At 42.7% G+C, this 21,671-nt stretch overlaps 1 protein-coding gene across 7 annotated transcripts in view; it reads left to right on the top strand.

Moving 5' to 3' along the window:
* elf1 (E74-like ETS transcription factor 1) overlaps positions 1–21,671 on the top strand; it is a 38,393-nt gene that overhangs the window by 5,360 nt on the left and 11,362 nt on the right. For 4 of the 7 annotated variants that reach the window (XM_071539541.1, XM_071539542.1, XM_071539536.1 and 1 more), the window contains exon 1: positions 4,544–4,838. The exons of 1 other annotated variant lie outside the window; for it this stretch is intronic. The gene's annotated coding sequence lies outside the window, so the exon portion shown is untranslated. Of the gene's footprint in view, positions 1–4,543; positions 4,839–9,452; positions 9,538–16,923; positions 17,139–21,671 lie in introns of those variants that run through there. 2 more of the 7 variants (XM_071539538.1, XM_071539539.1) reach the window with 2 other exon arrangements.

The raw sequence follows: 21,671 nt of genomic DNA on the forward strand, positions 1-21,671 counted from the left end.
ACACATGAGAGAGTTTTTGAGTGTTTTTGCATACAATAATAATTCTTTGTTCATCTCAGTGGGGTTAATTAAAACCTTGCTGCCCTCTTGTTTGCCTCAGTCTGCATCTCCCATGGGGTGCACATCTATCCTGTTAGCCGGCCTCTGACAGCCTCACTGAAGCCTTCCCTGTCTTTTGAGTGACTAGAGCAGCCATCAGCTGACCTCCAAGCTACACAAATAGTTCTGTCCGTCCTCCAAAGGCTCCCATATCACAAGTCCTCAAGGTTTAGATTGTTTCAAAATGTTTCTCAGGTTTTCAGAGCCTTAGAGTCCATGGCACTCTAAAATAACTCTTGAATTCTCTTATTTAAAGGGAGTCATTCATGTTGTCTGATACAAATTTGTAGGGCGTGCCTAGATAAAGATAAAGTGTGTCAGATGATTCAAGTGGGAAACAAAGTGAAAACAAAAATCATAAAAGCAGTGAGCACTTAGTCCTACTATGGGACAACATAATTTAAGTAAAACTTTGACCTATGATAAACTCTCTGACCCATGTAAGCATTCAGGCCAGGATAATACTTGGTTATTAATTGATTTTGTGATCTAATCAGACTAGAATCTTTATTCTCTTATAAGTTACTGTAATAATAACCTGTACTACTGACTGAAATGCTGCCACATTAACAGGTTTACTCATGGACAGATGAATTATGTAAGTAATATGCTGCAAAATGTGAATTTGATGTTTCAAAATAACATTAATTTTGGGACAGACAAGCAAGAACATTAACATCATGCAACGAGGGATCTGATGCTTTCACAGTGTCTCTCCTCTCGGTCAGAGGAAATTCATTGTTTGAGGCCTGAACCACACTGGCTGCTTGATGCAAAGTATTGCTGTGCTGTGCCTTTTAATGGGGGCATAACCACAGAAAATGGGGGCTTTGTGGCTTGGTTCTGTTATGGTTGGCCTCTGTTTTGCAGAACTAGTGCATGAGAGTTACCAGTGGCCTTTATTTTTAGGCTGCAAAGGAAAGGTGTGTCCCTTTGGTTAGTCAGCAGGGTCACATGGCTTTGTACTGATCACATCAAGGCCGTTTTGCTCTAGCTAATACACCATTCTGGGAATAAGGCAAGAGCATGCTTTCTGCGTTTTTTCACTGTGGCCTGGGTTTAATTTCACCCCAGTGACATGTCTTGAAGCACCAGCACTTTAAACATCTTCATTTTTTGTATTGCTTTTCCCTAGAGTGTGGATTTGATTTGTTGTGCAAATCTGGGTGAGTTTATGTTCCATATTACGAAAGATAATGGGAAGGCTAATGGATTGTTATGAGAGAATAAGTGCAAACAGGTCTCTTTCGTGTTGGTAAAGTGAAAATCCACAATAAAACACTATTCACATGTTATATTCATGATCCTTAACAGTTCTAGTCCAGTTCTAACAGTCTAGATTTGAGGCGATGAATATGCCTCTCCCAGTGCGATAAACAACAGACCAAAGACTTGTCTGATGTAATCAAGCAAACACAAATCAAACACTTTCTCATGCTTTGCTATTGATATTCAATAGGAGGACAACTTTTTGGACAGAGTGATTTTGTAAGGATACAGTCTACTGGTCTTCCCTTAAACGTCAACATAAACTGTGTAAGCTGTTTTTTGTTTAATGTGATAGAGGGAAACATTGTTTATTGTACTCTTGAGAATATGCCTTTCATTGTGGTTTTTACTCTCATGTGGATGGGTTTCAGACAATAAACAATACATACTTAAAATCATTTCTCCCCTTAGATTTGTGTGGTTTCAGAAACTGACATTGTAAACGACGGTGAATATGGATGATACAGGAATATATTCTACTGCTGTATGTCATAGTGTGAATTTCCTTGTTGAGGCATGTCATTTAAAGCATATTCAACACAAGTTAGACTGCATAGGGCAGGTATTTTGGACTCTGTGCAAATGATCGTTTTATAGTTTGAATTCATTTTGAACCAGTGGACTAGGCAATAATATTTATACAATACACTTTTTTAGGCTTTTGGAATAGCACTACTATATCTGGTAGACAGCCACATATTGACATGAGCACATTTTACATTTATATTTTAGGAATTCCTACCTAGAGTTACAATCAGTGACCGATAGGGATTCACTCACTGTCTTGCTCAGAGACACTTTTACAGGACATTGGCTGTTACTGGGATCAAAGCTGTGACATTTCAGTCATGGGGCAGTTTCTGTATCCACTGGGGCACCTTGCTGCCCAAATGGGAACCAGAAAGACTTGGCTGGCTTGGATGATACTGGCTCAAAGTGGAATAAGTGTGTTCTTTAGTATTCATTAATGAGAGAGTCATGAAGTGCTCTCACTGCCTTTTAACAGAGTTTCTGTTGGCGAAATCGTCATCACACTTAAGGGGACAGTTGTTTACCCATAATTAACAGATCATTGGAATGCAATGCAGTTCAAGCCATGTTGGGAAATTTGTAAGAAAATGGAATGTAAAATATGAATCAGGGCTTACTGTCATACTAAAACTTGGAAGGAGTTTCATCACTTTGGTGCAAACATTTCCCTTTCTTGTTTTTTGATTTTTTTTGTCTCCATGCAGATAATCTATGTGCATGTATGAATGGAAGATCTTTATTTCTTTCTCTGATTTATAAGATCCAGAACAAGGATCAGCTAAAGAAAGAGAATCAATGGTAGACTTGAAAGAAAAGCCTCTAGGAACCAATTGATTCAGCATGGTTACCGGATCTATAGAGGGGAAAAATACCTTACTCATTGTGACAACGTCTTGGCAACACAATTGCCTATTACACACACACACACTCGCACAGACTCATGCCTTATTCACAACATTAATCAAACTGATTCAGTACACATCGCTAATATTAACAGGAATGTGTTAAAAGTTATGCAGCTCTCCACGAGGCTCCGACTACTGTCCTGTAACTGATTGGCACAGAAATTCTGTTTATCCGCAAGGTTTACACAAGGCGAGTAATGTAAGATTGATGTCTGTTTGTGTACATGCATGTGTGTGTATTTTGGTGTGTTTACATAGTTGTCCTGGGTTTTAGTAGTGTTGCAATGCATTAGCCCTAAGAGTGTATATCACAAGAGCTGAACAGTTGCCTCCAAGGATTTGGGTTGTGGACAGTATTTCCAGAGGCAGTGATAAATGGAACTTGTTTGGTGTAACTTTCCCTCACAGCAAGGCTATCAATTTGCTCTGAAGAAAACAGTTTCTTTCTACTCTGCGCTGAATTGTACTGAAGCTAGGCCAGGTTGAATTAATGTGACGACTGGAGCGCTGGGTGGAGATGGAGAGGGCAGAGGGTGATTTGGGGGTCTGTTCTAAATAAGCCTCTTTTGTCATGTTGCAACTGCGCTTAAATTTATTGTGTTCATTTTTCAAATACTTCTAAAACAAATATTATTTCTGTATTTCCCCGAAACCTCCCAAGTCTGTGATATTTTGTGTTTTTGTCTGAATTCTGTTTCTGAAACCGAGATTCTGTTACTCATTTTTTTGTCCCTGCTTAAACATAAAACACAGAGCTTCTCTAAAACGGAAAAACACACACACATACGTGCTATTGTACACACAGGAGTGTGAATGCACATACAAACGCATACTTTTCGTCACGGACCACCACTTCCTGTTTGTTAGGGGTGTCATATCTGATAAAGATTCGTATCAAGTGTCAGCTATATCTGCACAACCTTACAGCCTCTGGTGGGGGGCTGGTGAGGCGCTAACAAGATGTGGGCTGGTGAAAATGATCTGAGAAATCCAGAATTAGAAGTAATAAGAACTTGAAGATTCATTTAGAGATATGCACACCTGGTAGCTTGAGATAAATTTGAATGTGGTAGTTCACAACAGGAGCTTTGACCACCAGTGTGCATCATCAGCTAGCTGTGTGTGACTGGTTGAATCTTGAGGGGGAGGAGGAGGAGGAAGAACAGGAGAAAGAGTATTTTTGGGCTACCTGCGGTGCCTAAGTGCAGTCAGACTTTGTTGATGTTTATAGTCTCTTTTCTTTGTACTTCACTCTGTTGTTGAACATAGGAGTAGTTTTATGGGGCTTTTTATTGCAAGGAGAACAACTCCTCTCTCTCTTTCACACTGCTATTAGACACACAGCTCATTCCAAACTTCTTAATGGGACATGAATAGATGCAATCTTCTCTTCTGATCTGTCCAACAGATTTTAATCACTGTGGCCAGATTGCTCCATATTGTGTGGTCAAAGTCTAAAGTGAGTGCATACCTGTCCAACTGTATTTGCTCCCCTCCTCCGCAGGAGAAACTCATCTGTCGTCTTTCACTCCGCTCAAGGTGTGGCCCACTGGTTGGACCTCTCTGCTCTCCCCTCCCCCGCCACAGTCCCCGGCCAATCCCCAGCAGCCGCAGAACTCACCTGAAAAGATTTGCATTTAGGGCCCGTCCTGATCCCTGATTGGCCAGGTGCGAGCACTGTGCCCCAGGGCTCCTCTACCAATGGCGGCAGTGCTGCGTGACTCATAGGGAGAGGACAAGTTGCTTCACTACACTTCTCCTTTTTCTGTTTCAAACAGCAGCCATTGCGTTCTCTTTTTTTTCCCCCCCTGCTTTCCAGTTTTGTTTTATCGCTGTGAGAAAGAGGTGTGGGTCGGGTCAGTGGTCCACACCTTCAGACTGCTCTGTCCCCTCTGCACTCTGGAGACACACCTTGGATTATTTCCCCTTTCGCCTTTGTTGTCTATTTTTCTCTTGATTTTTATTGGTTACTGAGATCCTGCACTTGTTCTATTGCTATAATGGATCTTGACACCCGAATCCTGTGTCTTTGAGGTTAGTGTTGAATTGTTCTCCTCCTCCTCATATTTGACCTATTTTGATGGTGTATGTGTATATATATGGATTTAATATACATATATATATATTAGACATACATACAGTATATATACAGTATATATGTATGTATATTTAAATCTCCCTCTCTCTCTCTCTCTCTCTCTCTCTCTCTCTCTCTGTCTCTCTCTCCCCCGCATAATAAAAAGCAGAAGTTGTTCTTCTAAGTGGACAGGCAGTTAGGTAACTAGGTCGCCATAATGTGCACCTTTGGCTAATTGTCCTTCTACCATTTTACATTAGCACACTTGACAAATTCAAGGTGTGTTCTGAAGCAAAATTCAACAGGTCATAGCGTTGTTAAAATGAACTTTTAGTGAGTTTAGAGACTTTTTTTTCCACTCTGACTTTATCAGGCATCGCTCAGGGAAACAGCAGAACAGTATTCATAATGCCACAATTGCAGGATTTTTAGATTTTGAGCATTCGCTGAAAGAACTGTATTGGAATGTACCTATCATACACACTTTTCTTAAAATACTGTTGATGCCCATTGCATTGTGACATGACGTGACATTTAGTGTGAAATCAAGTAATAGGTTTGATACTTCATGTTTTCATTTTGAGAAAATGATATCTTTCTTGAAGAATGTTCTTCTGATGATATGTCTGATTGTTGCTTTTCTCTTATGAATTGTTGCCTTATATGGTGCGTTGTAGCAAGGGAGGGAACAATGTTTTGCAAGCCCCCTGACCAAGCCCACGTGTTTTTCATGGTGTAGCAATACCAGTAATTATCTTCCATGTCAATTATGATTCATGATTGTCAATCTTAATACCACTGTTAGCAAAAAGGTTAAATGCTTCAGAACTAGACAGCAACTTGTTTTGACTCTGCTCTTGCTGCTCTCCGGTCTTCAGGCGCTGCTTGATGCATCAAAATATCTTCGGTTCATCAGTGCAGAATGTTGCTCATCTTGTAATGTGAGGACCTGCAGGTTTTGTTTTTAATTCACATGGGAGTCTAAACCATGGTATTTCGCTTCCTCTATTTAGGTCCCTTTCAGTTTGCTGTACCTAAAGTACTATTTTTCCACTAAGGAGTTAAATTATTGTACCCAGTGTTGCTGTGCATCTGTTTCTAAAAGTTGCTCAGTGCAGCAGAGATAAAAGCATGCTTCCTGTTTCACCAGAAATCCACTCTGCACTAACAAACTTGTGGTCCACACAAGACATTGTGCACATATCACTGAACAAACATTGTCACAGTTTGAGCCACATTCATATTTCACACCCAGTTTTTTTTAATCGTCTTGAAATGAAAGTATAGAGCACAGAGCAGTGCAACTGTCCTGGAAAAACCTGAACCAGGCCTTCCATTATCTTGACTTTTTCATCTAGTCATATGCAAAGTGCGTATGCTAGTTGATTGCTTCATCAGATTGGCATTCAGAATTGATTTTGTTGACGTAACTTGCAGTTGGGGCTGAAGACAGGCAACTGGCAAGAGATCACTTTAGAGATACTCTATGGCTTAGGCCATTATTAGATTTGGATCAATTGAACACACAGTGGAAGAAAATTGTTTTCTGCGTTTGTGTTTAACACCTGCAGTTTCATCAGCACATGACCCAATAAGTGAATAGGTCTGTTGTCAAGTAGGTATGAGTTTGCATGTGACCTAACTTTCTAATCATACTGTTCGCCCACCCTGATTTGGATTGTAAATGAGGCCCTGGTGCCTCAGAGGTTTGAGCTTTTGCTATGAGATCAACTCCCTGGGAGCACACAGCAATGAGATGAGCACACTGGCACTGTGTGTAGGGGCTGTTTAGTGGGGCTTTGTGTCTCTCATACGGAGGAGAGACTGATGAAGAAAGGGAGGCTGGACAGTAGTGTCAGGTTGGCTCCTCTAATACAAAGTCAACAAGTCTTAGCCTGTAATTAGATCATTAGGCTTGGCCAAGATGACGGGGGAGTTGCAAGAGTAGGACAAGAGGAGGAGGGGTGGAGTTTATTAGCACAGACCTAGCATGCCAACATTTGAAAAAATAAAGAATATGGTCTGTTGAGTTTATTATGTTACAAGTCCATGCCTGGAATAGAATAAACACAGAGCCAAGTGGGATTTGACAAGGTCAGGTACTAACTGTTTTATCAAAGGATCAATTTGTATTTGTTTCTTTACTGACAAATGATGTCTGTTGGCAACCAAACTGCAAAAATATAATTGCACAGCCTAAATGTTGCATTGGTAGAAAATCAGTGGCATATGTAATGCATAAGCCTGAACTCACCCTGCTTGGTCTTAAGGTGGAAACCTGGTGGAGGCCTAACTGTAGTAGCCGCCCAGTTGCAATTATATTTGCAGTCGTTATAACTGATGTTAAGAACATTGTGAGGCATTTTTGTTTACCACATTATCTTGCCTATGTGAAGAATCATTTGTTAATCCCTCGGGAGATTTCTGTGTGTAAAATGGTTTGCATGAAATATTGGTTTGCTAATTCTAGGAAGGGTTGTGACCCCCACCCTCTCTTTTGTCAGTTGGCTGTAATTTCTAATACACCTCCGGTTTTAAACTTACCTGCCCCCTTGAATGAGAGAGATGCAGAAAACCAATGGACTTTGAAACTAATAGCCATACATTGCTTGATGTCAGCCCACGCTCATCAACCTTTAATGAACCTTTGAGGAAAATTTTAATAATATGAGAAATCCTGTGAGAGAAATTGTTTCCATTGCGCACATTTTGTCACATCCATTGGTCATGTCAGAGTCCCTGTCCTGTTTTGATGTTTTGCTTGGATAGTCATATTGTTCAAAGATGGCTTTACATCATGTTTCCATGTCAGTCTCTCCATTTCTTCATAGCCATTTTCATTTCCATACCAGTCTCTATTTCTGGAGTGGATTGAAGCCTAAAGGTCAGAGAAGTGGGTTTGTGACTGGAAGTTTGACAGTTTGAATCCCATGACCAGCTGGGGAAATCTGGGTGGGGAAAGTTAATGTGTAACAGTCTCCTCTGCCTCAGCTGCTACTGTCAAGGTGCCACTGAGCAAGGCATTTAACTCAAAGCAGCTGGAGCTCAGTGGCCGACAGTCAAAGACTTAGTTATACTGGACAGGTCCCGGTTGTATGTACAGTATATCTGTTTTAATGTATAGCAGGTATACTCAGAATACCCTCCCTGGATAAATAAAGATAAAACAATCGATTGAGCAACATTTCTCCCACTGTTGCAACTGTCTCAGACACAGAACATGCTGCGACTGGCAGCCCGTTGTTCTGAAGTACATGCAGAACCAGAGCTGCGAGCAGTGAGTCTGAACCCAGAACAGAAGGATTTCAGTTTACAGTCCTGAAAAATACCACTTATTTTGCAGTGGTGAGCCTGATCCTTTTTCTTCTGCAAGTTCCTTGTTCTTCAGCATCGTTTCCGAAGAATTAATGTTCCAACACTGGCCTACTCAGTTATCAAGAAAGACCACACTCCAAAAATATGAAGTGGCTGGTTTAGGACTTTCAAAGATCTTTTTCCTTGTTTCATTTTTGCTTTAATGGTTTCTGTATAGTGAAGAGTGACAGGAAAGACACTGAATGCTCTCTATTCTATGTACCCACCAAGTTGCACATGTCACATCATTCTACCAAGACTTGTCAGCAAATTTTCATTGCTAATTCATCACATTAACACCTTTCCCCTGCCTTGAAACCACCAGAATCCCTGACAGGCGTGAACCCCCCCCCCCCCTTACTTATTGCCCCTTTTTTTGTGACAGAAGGCCCCAGGAGTGGGCAGGTGTACTCAGCTCATATCACCCCTCCAGGCAGAAATGGCTGAAAGACAAGAGCGCCATGTTCTGAGCAAGAGAGAGAGAGGTGTTATGTGGAATATCAGGTCACACCTTTTGATAACACTCCTGATTATGCAACATATCATGCCGGTCAGGGCACGGATTCTGGCAAGGGAAGGCTGAGAAAAATGCTAGCAGAAAGCAAGACTTTCCTCTAGTCATTGCTGCAGTTTTCACCAACTTTTAAGTAGTTCCACCGTGATATATTGTGTATTAAACATAGTATAGCTAAAACACAGTGTATCATATTGAATTTACTAGAAAAACAGATGCAAAGTGCTCCCCATATATTCTGAGATCTGTTTTTTTGTTGGTTGTGAAAAACACCTGCCTTTTAACAGCACACAATCAACATAACTCTAACCGTAAACTGCATTGTAGAGCAATGATATCATAAGTAAACCACTTCCAATCGAAACCTTGATGGTTCCAGTATCTTGATAAAAGTTTATCTGTCACAGAAAAGTTACATGCTGTGCTTATGTGGGTGGAGGCAGGTTTGAGGTGCAAGTTTGCTTCGTGCCAGATAAAACCAGTGTGCAGAACCTCATTAAAAAATTCCATTATAGGCTACTGAAGGGCTCTGCCATATTTGAAGCATGGTAATTTCTAAATATAGAGGTAGAGTATAGTACATGTACGTCTCCTCCAGCTACCAGCTATCATTTCTTAGCACCATATAATCCTCTGGCCTCAAAACGCATTCACAGCGCCTTGTTTTTCTTTCCAGTTATATTGGTTCCACCCAGCATGAGGTAACATGGCTCAAAAAAAAAAATAGGGTCCCAACTTTGAGACACATTGGACTGAAAACTGGCATCCTCGCACATCAGTGAAATACAGTAAGTTTGATAAGCTTTTCCTTGTACTTAAGCTGGTTTCTAATGCAAATTCCCCCACGCTGCTAATTTCAATATTATGTTGGCATCAGTGCGGTGCCGTTTGATGCGATGAGGCATTTTGACCCAGGCACAGAGGGAAATGGATTCTCCACATGGTTTTTCGGAGGCTTTCGTCCCAGACACCCAGCTGCAATGGTGTCTGTGTCTGGAGGCTTCAGCAGGCAGTCATATGGAAAACTGGCCATGCCCATAATGACTGCAGCACTGAGACTCAACTGATCTGTTGAACTCCTGTCTCAGTGGAAAGGTCTTAGTTATGGAGTTTAACTTTTTTTGTTGTCTTGACACCTTGCCCCCCTTTGCTTCTTACTTTCATGTTATTCAAATGTTGTTTTTTTTCCTCTTATCACCTTCGCCTCCATGCTCTTGAAATAGTTGATGACCTTAAAAATTAAAGGATTCTTAGAAAGAATTCAATTTAGCCTCAAAGGCGTCAGATTCAAGATACAAGGAAGATGGCACCTTACTAAGAAGTAGTTGTTATACGTGGCCGGTGAGGTGGACACGAGGCATGGAAAAAGAGGGGGCTGAACCTCAGGTTTGATGGAGTGAACAACACTAAAACACAGACAGCTTCATGTAATTGATGAAAGGAAACATGTGCCCTTTTCACAGGGTAGAAACATTTACAAGATTGTCTTGTGCCACTGTAGAAAACAAGCTTCATTTTATTGTATTCATTTTTTTATCTCCACCCAAATTCTAAATAGAAACACAAATTGGACAATATAGAAAAAATCATATTCCTGAGAAAGGTGGGCTTATCTCTGCCAAAATCAAACCTGAGGCTGTATCAAGGTTTGAATATGTCACCTTGCGTTGATGTAATTGGAGCACCCCACTTAGGCCAATCAGTGATTTCAAAATGCGAAAACAGTGGTGAGATGCATAATATGCCCAAGTTTAATCAAAATTGGATCAGTGGTGTCTGAGGTATTACATGTGACACATGGGCAAATGACAGAATGAGAGCATTGCAAGGCAGACTAAAGGGCCTTCACATATTTTATTTTTTATAAAATACATGTGCAAAATGTTTAATTTCATTTTAATAATAAGCCAATAGGTAATTCTAAGCATACAGAATATACGCACATAAGTTTTACAGGGGTGAATTTAAAATGGCCATTGAAGAAGACACACCCAGACACACAAACAGCTGCACAAAATTACTCTGACTTTGAGATTATCAGATACACAGTGACATTTTCTTTTGCCCATCAAGCAAAACCCCAGTGGAAACTGAAAGAGAACTTGCAAGTCTTACTCACCCTTTAGCTTAATGACTATCTCTGCAGGAGTGCTGCTCATTAGTGTTGCTCCATTCACACCAAAACAGTCATTTCACTTTCCTCTTAGCCTTAAATTGTTATCTGGAGTATCTGAGTAGCTCATGTTACTGGGAACATGACTATTTGCATCCTTATAACTACATTTGTAATTTTTTGTTTTAAAGTATTTATTATTATTATTAGTAGTAGTATTAGTAGTTGTAGTAGTAGTAGTAGTAGTAGTAATAGTAGTAAAATTATCATTATCCTCCATTTTCTCAGCAATGGAGTCAGGAAGTTCATGCTAGTAATACTTTATAAAACGTATACATTTCAGTTCTTTGATTGTCAGCCACTCAGGAACAGCAGTTTACTACACCGGAAGTAGCAGTTTGAAAATGTATAGGAGTGTGTATTTAGGCCTGGTCTGCAGCCTGTGTCCTGTCAGACTGTGGTGAATGAGGCCCACCTGCTCTCTCCCTCTCTCTCTCTACCTCTCTCTGTCTCTCTCGTATCACAGAGCCGACTTTACAAGCCCGCTTGTTCCTAAGCAACAGCCACTCCTTGTTTACCTATGCGTTTTTGCATTGTGATTCTCATCAGAACAACATAAGCACAGCCCCCATGAGAAGTGCGTGCCGGGTCTATTCATTCAAAGTAGCATTGATGCAAAGGTTACCGTGTACACAAGCCTGTCACTGGTAGATGTATATTCCATAGTGTGAGCTTTTTTAAAGTCTCATTTGGTTTTTAACGTACTCTACTTGTTTCTCTCAACTTGCCACATAGACTTATAACTTCCAGATCCCAACTTCCAGATCCCAAGTATGGTTAAACAATAACACGTTTTGTTATATAACCTGAGGCAGCCTGTCTGTCTCTTTGACCAGGTAGTTTATTGTCCTCATCTCCTGCACCGATGCTGCACCTTCCCCATCGCTTGACTATCATAAACAAACAACCCGTTTCATAAAGCCATCTCAAATATTGACCTGCGCAGCCTGCCCTTCTCCTTCCCGCACAGCCTACCACTGTCCCCCAAATAGGTGAAATGAACAGTTGATTGATGTTTGTAGCTGCTGAAATGAATGAATGAAACAAAATATCTATGGCGAAGTCAATTTATTCAATTAGTATTAGTGTAGTGATCCTACATTATTAGTGGTGTAGTGCAGTTCACACAACATAGGTCCATATGCCTTCCCCTAGCATGCAGAAAACATCTCAAGATGACAAGATCAAGTGACTCAGGTGCTAGTGATGTTGTAATACCTAAAGCACGCCATGCCAAACATGTTCCATGCCTGCGTGAATGGTATTTTAGTTCTGTCACACAGCCTAACAGTTTTGTCCGCGCCCCTATCTGAAGTGTGCACTTGACGTCATTAAATGCAGTGACTCGGCACTCCTGTCTTTAGATCCAGGATTTGGCCACACGTTTACTGGCCTCAAGATTAGATAGAAACACTGGCCAATGATACCTAATACCCCACTAACCTAGTATCCAATTGTGTGAAATCAGATAAGCTCTCTTGAAGGGGCTAAGCTGTCTCGGTGTGAGTGGTCCTATCTACGAGGCTTTAGAGGGGATCAGATGGGAAGAGCTGATTTAGTTGTTATTAGCTGTTAACCCAAAGCTTGATCTGCAGGAATCTTATAAACAACTTTGCTCAAGCTGCAAATTAACTTGTTTTGTTGTTGCAGTGTTTTCAGCTTCTCCAACCAATGAAACATCTAAACATCAAACACATATATACACATACATATATTTAACAAAGCGACGTAGGAATTGTTGTGGGTTCTGTAAAACTGCTTCAATTTCAGAAGTGTGTTTGATGGTCAATTCGAGGAGGGCTTAACCCCACAGCGTTTGACAGGACAGGGAAAGATGAGACCGATGATTTCATCTCGTCTCGAATCCTTTCCCTCAGAATCTGTAGGCGTGTTGTCTGTTGCATATTGCTGCATGCCTGACTATGGGTGGACACATCAGCCCGCTTGTGTCCAGACCTGTTTGGTATGCAGCCTTCCCTGGAACAGCCGGGTCCCCGTTCCCAGCCTCGGCTCACACTCGGAGCGCTGAGATTTTAGGGCTCCATCTCAACACATACCCAGTGTGCTGTAGCCCTGCCTCCTGCATTGCAAGGGTGGTGCAAGACGGATCTTGGCAATGTTCGCTCCCCATGAAATCTATAAGCTCCACATGGAATTTCTCCCTATGAGACAATTAGCTGCCTGGGGAAGTTTCATAAGCTTGTTTAGGTTGTTATCAGTTGTAAAATTCAGACCACGGTTTTGGCACAGTGATTTATAGACTGAAAAGTGTCAGGAATGTCATGGTTGGCCTTGTTTTTGTCCAAGGTTGGTTGAGTGAGCGCATGCTGCTTGTGTGTTGTGCTGGTATTTTCTGGGCAGGATTTCCCCCCTTTTGCCAGTTAACTGTGTGCTGTGACATGTCAGTATTGGTATGAATGTAAACACATCAAAGATGGGTGTGTGAGTAAGTTAACAAGCATGGTGCTATTTCACAACCAGGTACATGCGGCGTTGTAGCACAGCGTAAAAAGCACCTTTGGACTTAAATGTTTTAGAGTTTATAGGGAATATTCTACAGAAAAGGGATTCTACGCACTAGCTAACTGTACATGTCTAGTTTTTCTTCTTGAATTAATGATTGTTTATTGAGTGAAGTTTACATACTGGATAAAATGGAGAGAATTTTGCCTTTCCTGTCTGGTCATGCATCAAATTTCTCCCACACAGCAGCCAAAACAACAGCAGAGTCAAATAGAAGCATTTCAAAAATGTCTGTGAGAAAGGAATCAGGAGGGCAGTCTGAGGCAGCTGACACACACGAAGAGACATGCATGCTTTTTCATCCTTGCCCTTTGTCTGTGTTTTTTTTTTTTTCTTTTTCTTGAATTTCAAAATTGAGGATGAAAAGGTCTAAAAGGGCCACAAGAGGAGAATAATGAAATAATGAACTATTCAGACAGGTTCATGCTATAGATCCCATCAAACATACTGTTGTTAGACATAAACTCTATAACTTAACAGACTCACTCTTAATGGACATCGAGAACTCGAGGACTATTTGACAAGTTTTCAAGCGAGAAGTGTTATCTGTGATCTTGACTATGTACAGGCCAGACATTATGCAGGCCTGGGGCTAGTAACACGCTGACTTGCGCTAGTTGATTGGTCAGTCAGTGGCCCAATTTGGCTAGTGTCCCCCAGAAATGTTGGTGATAAACCCACTTTCCTCTCTGTTGTGCTGTTTTGGGCCAATCAGAGTGGACGCCACATCATAGTTAGTCAAAGAGTTGTGTGGTGAGGACATGATGGCGGCAGAGTAAGGTGGATTGAGCTGGCTTCTTACTTTTTAGGCACTGACAATTACTGCAAAGACACACTCATGACAAGAGCTTACAGGCATTTACTTGCATCTCCCATCCTAATGTGACCCATGCAAAACCTTGGAGGAAATGTTGACCACATACTGTGCAGCAAGGAGCGGCTCTTCAAAAACAGTCGAAAGTTGGATATTTTGTTGAAATTAACTTACTCAGAAACAGAAAATGGCCACTGTTTGCCCTGCTGTACAAGCCCCATTCTCTGAGTCTGTGTGCCACGTGCCAGCGCTGCCTCTAGTCAGCATAGGCCAAATTTTGGTGATAATAATTTCGAAATAAGAACGATAAGTGGATCAAACAAACCCAATAGATAGCATTGAATAATACAGTAGTGTGGCCTTGTACGTTGGTTCACACATCACTCATATTTTGAAATTACTAGAAAAAGTAGTTATTGTCATTTTTGACCGCTGGGCCAGTGAAAGTATAGTAGGGGCAAGAAAAACTCTGACCTGCTGGTGTGACTGGGCAAGTGGAAGAAACTCTTAACATTGAATCCTGCACTGGAAGTTCAGACTTCAGACTAATCCCCTCAGCCTCACTGTTCTTAAACTATGTTGCTTTTTGTCAGTTGCCAGATGCTTTTGTAAAATCTCAATGCCTTGTTGTGATCAGTTAAAGTAGCATAATGTAATATAGCATGTCAAACTGTGATATGTTCGGGTACAGATTGTCTTTTCTAGAGCTTTGCTGCAATTTCCTGTCCTGTTTTCACAACTTCAATGGTTCTTCCTATCTGTGGCATGTGGCCTGTTGCCACATAATAGAAATAGACTACTGGGGGTAGTTTTGACAAATAGGCTGCATCTGTGAGTGAAGACATGTTTCTCTATGACAAAACCTACATTTGCAGCTCATACACATCTAGTAAGGTAATGATAATATAGTCAGTTGGCTACAGATGGATTTGAATGGCATTTGTTTACGATTTGACAGTATATTATGATATGTGTTTGTATGGGTGAATTTCCAGGCGCATCATCTGTTCATATTGACTTGAAACAACAGTTAATGTAACAGATGGAAAGATTTTCTACACTCTAATTCATGTCTTATATTTACTTTAGGGCAGTTGCTCGCCTGACAATTGCCGCTGGCTCATAAAAAGGTTTTGGGGGTGTTTTATTTGTACCCACAGCACATTGGTATCTATTTACCTATCTTGAAAAAAAGGACCTATAAGCACTGTGTGACAGGAACTACGTAGTTTCTTCTGAGAACTTCCGTAGAACCAACTCACGGGGCCAATTCAGGGGGTGGTATAGACTGAGGTGTGTGTGTGTATGTGTATGTGTGTGTGTGTGTGTGCGTGTGTGTGTGTGTGTGTGTGTGTGTATGTCCGTGTGTGTTGGGGGGTGGTGTAGCGACACTGTCTGTGCTTGCCTGTCTGTGTCAGCATTGTGGGGAAGGGGTGTCTGTAAATGGCAGGTGTGGCTGTGAGAGCCCCAGTGTGATCCTTTTGAATTCACCAACATTGTCATTAAATTTGACAAACTGGGTGTTACATGCTTGCAAATGTCACAAGGTGTGAGGATGTCTCATGGTGTCTCACTTGCACATCATATTTTTGAATTTAATTAATATCAGTTGGCCTGCTGTTATGTGCCTTTGAAAAATGATTTCCCTGTGTTGTGTGTGTAAAATATTTGAGATTGTGACTTTTTTGTTGAGTGCAAAACAAATGTTTTCAGATGGGCTTACCGGCTAAAGGACTATGCACTTGTATTTCAAGTTGTCTAACTTAATCTAACAAACAGTCCCATCACAATGCAAAAAATATTTTATGTCATCTTATGTCATGGAGCTATAATTGCAGTAATTATGTTATTTATGTAGAAAATGTGACACATGAAGTGTCATATCTAAGAAAGTAATGGCATGTTGTGTGAGAAGGAAAGAGGGGGAGGTGAGAGAATTTTCCACTCTTACACTAAGAAAGAAATTTTCTACTGAATGTGGTTTAACAGACAGGAAGCAGCAGAAACCCACTGCTCAGTGATGCTTTTCCTGTGAGTGCAAGATTCACAGGTCAGTTTGTGGGTGTTTTTTCTACCCGTTTCTCAAATATATCACTTCTATTCCTAGCTATCGTTATTTCTCTTGGTTGCCCCTACAAGCAAGCCCGATATGTTCTGCTATGATAAAGGGCATCTTAAAAGAGTACAAAGATAGAGAACAGCCAGTGAATTCTCAGAGGGAAACATGCCTGTTACATAATCAAAGGAATCCCTGACCAAAAGAAAACTGGAAACAGGTCTCTGGGGACATTTCTGAACTTTTGTCAGTGAGGATGATGCAGCTACTCCTACTCCAGACCGACCATATTATCCCATCAAAGCTAATGTCTCATACTCCATACGATGCCACAGACACTCTCGGGTTGGCCCTATTAGTGAGTTAGCACAAGCAGCCCTTGTCACAGGAAGGCATGGGTCCTTCTCTCAGTGCCTCGGGCCCGAGTGGAAAAGTACAAGGCTCGCGAGAGATGAGATTAAATTCCTTTCTCCTTCTGAAAGCCTGTGCTTGAGGTGACGTTTTTCTTTCAGTCTTCATTTGGCTCTGGCACGGCAGAGCCAAATGCCTCCTAGTGCAACAGACAGACGTCAATGTTGGCTTAGAAGCAGTGTGTGTTCTGTTGTCTATGTTTCTGATGCCTTGTGTTCCAGGCTCACTGCAGCTGCATGCTATTAGAGGGTGTCTATGGGTACCTCTGTACTCGCTTTTACCATTTTATCTCCACATGCGTTGTGTGGTCTCAAGATTGCTCTTACGGCAGCCCTGTATTCCTCTCAGTAAAGTAGAGCTGGAGTTCGAAACATGGTGAGACATGCTGCATTGTGCAACACTGCAGTTGGTGGTGAGTAAAATTTAGAATACACAGAAAATATACACAACATAGTTGTTATGTTGTGCAGACATGGTGTTGTAGCCTACTGTGTGTTAGTGGTGAAACCACCACTGTGTGTGTGCTCTTTGTCTGGCGTCGAGGCAACTCCTTAATTACTGTCCTCTTACTCTGTTGAATTAGCAAACACTTTCCAGGACTATGACCTTTTCTGCCTTGTATAATTCACAATCAACAGTTTGCCTGCAGATTCTGTTATCTTGAAATACAGGACATTGCTGCAAATTAAGTTGATACTATGTTGTCAATATGCTGAGAATTCTTTAATTTTGTTTCACTGAATCGAGCTATGGTTTGCCATCTCATTCATAAAGGTTTTGACACAAGTGTGAGCAAGTTTCTTTGGCATTGGAAGTGCTGTCCACCATGTGTTATGGTGTGGTTTAATGACCGCTGGTGTTTAAATATGCCCAAAAGGGAATTGCTGTCCAGAAATGATGACCAGGATCCTCTGATGCCTGTATGGACTATCAGTGTGCTCCAGGACTTTACTCAAGCTTCATATTACTGAGTCATTTCCTTTACAGGAACCCAGAGGATCCTGCAAAAACAGCACTTCTGTGCTGACACTATTCAATAACGATGTAAAAAAGAGGTTGACCTAGGCCTTTTCTGCCAACTTGCAGGTTGGTGTTTCACTCCTAGTCTTATACAGCTGAATTGTGTAAACCTTTGTAGGAATTGTTTTACATTGAGGTTTCTTTCTCTTGGTACTGAGGCTCCATTCACTTAAGTGTGTGTGTCTCCCTCAGAGTGATGAATGGCAAATACACTGCCTAGTGTCAGCTTTCTAACCTTTTCTGGTGTTTAGATGCAGAGAGGACAATTTTACAGGTCCTCTCCTCTCTGTCTAACCCAATGTGGGGAAAACCAAGCATGCCAGGAATACCGCTCACTCTACTTGCCTGGCAGGAAAGACCTCCACACCCCTCCCTCCTCCTCCACTTTTTCTCTCTTCTTTTTCCAAAGAGCTCATCAGGTCAGAGCTATTCTGAGATTCTCTTTCCCCAGCATCTCTCCCTGAAGTGCTGACAGCACTGCAGCCACAATCTCACTCATTCAAGCAGAGTGGATGTCGGAGCTCGCACCACCCATCCTTAAGTCCTGTGACGGCTGTATATCGCAACGACCCCAGCACACTGTCGAGCAATCATGTTACCCGAGGAAGATCTACATTTTTGTAACCTGAGCTGAAAATGGCAGATAAGTAGAGTTTGCCCTGGTCCTTTTCTTGTATTCCACAGTGTTTGCACTCACCACATGCAGGGTGACTCATTGCGTAGTCATTCAATTGGCTTAAATTACCTCCTTTCATGGTCAACAATGAGCTCAGCTGAAGAGACTAAAGCGGGGGAAGTAGGGCCTTCTGGGAATGCTGCATTTGTTCATGAATCCTGACTCTAATTGGTTGTTATTGCGACTGGCAGTCACCATGCTGTAGGGGCGGAGCAGCGCAATGTTTGTTTCGTACTCCTCCTCAGCCTGCTGCATGCTAGGCCGCCATGCAACAGACAGGCATGATCGCCGGAGGTGGGAAGAGGGATAGAAAGAATCACATCACCCTTGTCACATGACGAGGAGCCATAGTGGAGCCGTAATGCCTGGCAACCATAGTAAAATACCCAAGTCTGTCCAACAAGGCCCCACCCAGAGCGAGTCACAGCCAGTCTATTTGCTCTGCGGACTCTGAGTATTATGCATTGACTAATTTCGCAAGAAAAATCCCTCCCTTGCTGTTCTCCTCCTCCTCTCTTCTCTGACGTAGTGAGTGCAGCTACAGCCCTGCCTCTGTGCCGGGACAAGGCAGCTGTTGTCATGTGTTCTGGGATAATGTGCAGGCTGCGTCTGGCTAATGGCTGAGGTTCTCTTGTATCCCTGTCTGCTGTTAGCACTGTGCCAACTGGGCCATCCAGATCAATGAAGCACTGACAGGGTTAGAGGGATAGAGAAAATACACACAGACGCACACATACATGCACACAAAGACATGCATCAGACTGGTGCAGACGCTGTCACTGACACACACTGATACATTGTAGTTTGAACACAGCATACAAATCTGACACACACACATACACACACATACCCTTTATGTCAATCAGAGAGGGAAACTAAGAGAAAGCGGGAGAAGGAGAGCGCAAGAGAGGCTGTGTACTTCTATCTTGATTCAGATTGATTTGATAACAGCCCGTTTCCTGTCATCCGATAACCCGGTAATGACTGGACGTTGTGATTTGTTCATCATTTACCCACAGTCCCGCCTGCAAGCTCACAGGCTGAGATCCCCTATCTAACAGCTCCACGTCCATAAAACGAGACATGAAAGGGGAACTAAGACACTTCGGTATGGAGAAAACCTGGAAGATTTGGGGTTATTTGTCCTTTTGCACCCAGGAGGAGGCAGCCGGGCTGGGCAGCAGAGTTTCAGCATATGATCCAGACTGTTGTGCGTTTACTTCATCCCACATGGGGTCTTTTGGTCCAGCTTCACAGAGGGCAGACGAGAGGGTCTGCTGAGTGTGTGTGTGTGGTCCATATGAAATTGCGAGTGGAGAGAGAGAGAAACATGTCTGGCCACAGATGTTTTTTTTTTTTTTACATGGTTTGAACGTCTGTCCATTTGGAGCCCTCGTATATCCCCTCGTTTTGCTTGATGAGGGGATAGGGGCTTGTCTCGCTCTCAGCAGACATGCCAAGGGAACACAAGAGAACTGAAGAGCTCCAGATGGCAGCGTCCAGCTATGGCAGAGGTGGGCGAGGATGTTGCCCGGGAGAGAGAGAGAGAGAGAGAGAGAGAGAGCAAGAGGGGATGGATTGGAACGAAACACTAGCCTTCAGATCTGCTCTCCCATCTCTAATCTATCTATTCTCCCGAAGTGATGCTTTCCAGGCCCAGGCCACATGGTACCGTTCCCTCGGGATGCTGAGTGGAAAGAAACAAGATAAAGTGGGACTTAATCACAAAATTTGGTTGGCCCCAGATGCACCACAAGCCACGGGAGTCTAGTCCTAACTCCTTCTCTCCCACCTTCTCTCCCATAACACCCCCTTCAAAATACAATTGGGCCTGGAATGCAACTTCGTCAGTCACACAGGCATTTCAAAGCAAATAGGCCCCACCCTGCAGCAGTGGGAAAAGGGAGGGGTGTGTATGTGTGTGTGTGTGTGTGTGTGTGTGTGTCCTAAACACTGCCATCACTCCCCTCTCTACTGCTGCCAGTTCTTTGGTCTCTGGGAGAGAGAGGCAGCCCCCCTCTCCCCTCGTCTCCGTTTATTCTTACACCCAACATCGGCCCCTCCCTTCCCTCAGCCCCCGAAACCTGCCTTTGGGTATGCTGTTGCTGTGACACACCTCAGCACACACACTCTTTGAGATGTACACACACACACACACACACACAAAGACATACACTCACAAACACCCGACCACCAGTTTCCCTCCCCCACCACCTGCGATCACAGTAATTCCCTGAGGGCCGACCATAGAGGGACTTGGGGAGCACCATCAGACCAGTTGTCTTTCTCCTGTGTGTGTGTGTGTGTGTGTGTGTGTTTGTATTTGGACGGTGGGGGTGGGGGTTGGAGGGTGGCGGTTCATTCAAACCCTCTCCACCCCGGCACCCGCTCATGTGATCATATTATCAGCCCCCCTGAGCCTTATGATCCTGTGGTGTGTTGTGTGTGTGTGTGATGTGTGTGTGTGTGTGTGTGTGTGTGTGTGTCTGTGTGTGTCTGTGTGTGTGTGTGTGTGGTATGGGTTCCTCCCTCCAGGGACCACAGACAGAAACAGTTATGAAATGAGAGGGCCTACAGTTAGCGAGTACAGATGCATCAAAATGAACCTGACCATAAGTTAATCTAGAGGTGTGCTTATTTAGAGGATCAGTTTAATAGTTTAGTATCCATTCTACATCTTGAAATGGCAGGAGGAGATACAGGTATGAATACAGACACTCAGCGTTTCTTATATTTCAATGTGGGAACACTTTGAATCAGGGCTGGTATGTAGAGTGACAGGAACAAAGCAGGAAAAATGCAACTTCTGAATGCTTGCAGGAATTGAATTACAGTGTGACTGAGTGTGAAACCTGGTGACGGCTATTTTTCTGGAGAGCACAGAGAATTTTTTCCATGGTCTTGATTCCGCTTTGTGAGTTTGTGAGAGGGCTTGTCAGGCAGGCGGGCAAGACAGGAATGAGCCAGTGATCTGAAGTCTCCACCGCAGCCTGTGGCCTTTTCAGCATCACAGATCAGAGCTAGACGTCCCCTAAATATCTGTGTCCTGCCTGAAACTGACAGTTTGAATACTGAGTCTAACGCATACTAGTTGGGGCTATGTGAGCCACCTACAATTGTCAGCCGCTCGCACAAGGGCTCTGTCTCTGTACTATCTCTGCTCCTCCCTCCCTCCCTCTCCTCTCGCGCTGAAATTAAACTGATCTAATATGTCTCCTGACCTCCGTCTCTGCCTCCTCTCTCTGCCAG

This window comes from Centroberyx affinis, unplaced genomic scaffold (genome assembly GCF_046629955.1).
Source record: "Centroberyx affinis isolate AG114_WGS23_722 - 3 ecotype Tasmania unplaced genomic scaffold, CSIRO-AGI_Caff_v1 ptg003466l_1, whole genome shotgun sequence".
In the NCBI taxonomy this organism is placed as follows: domain Eukaryota; kingdom Metazoa; phylum Chordata; class Actinopteri; order Beryciformes; family Berycidae; genus Centroberyx; species Centroberyx affinis.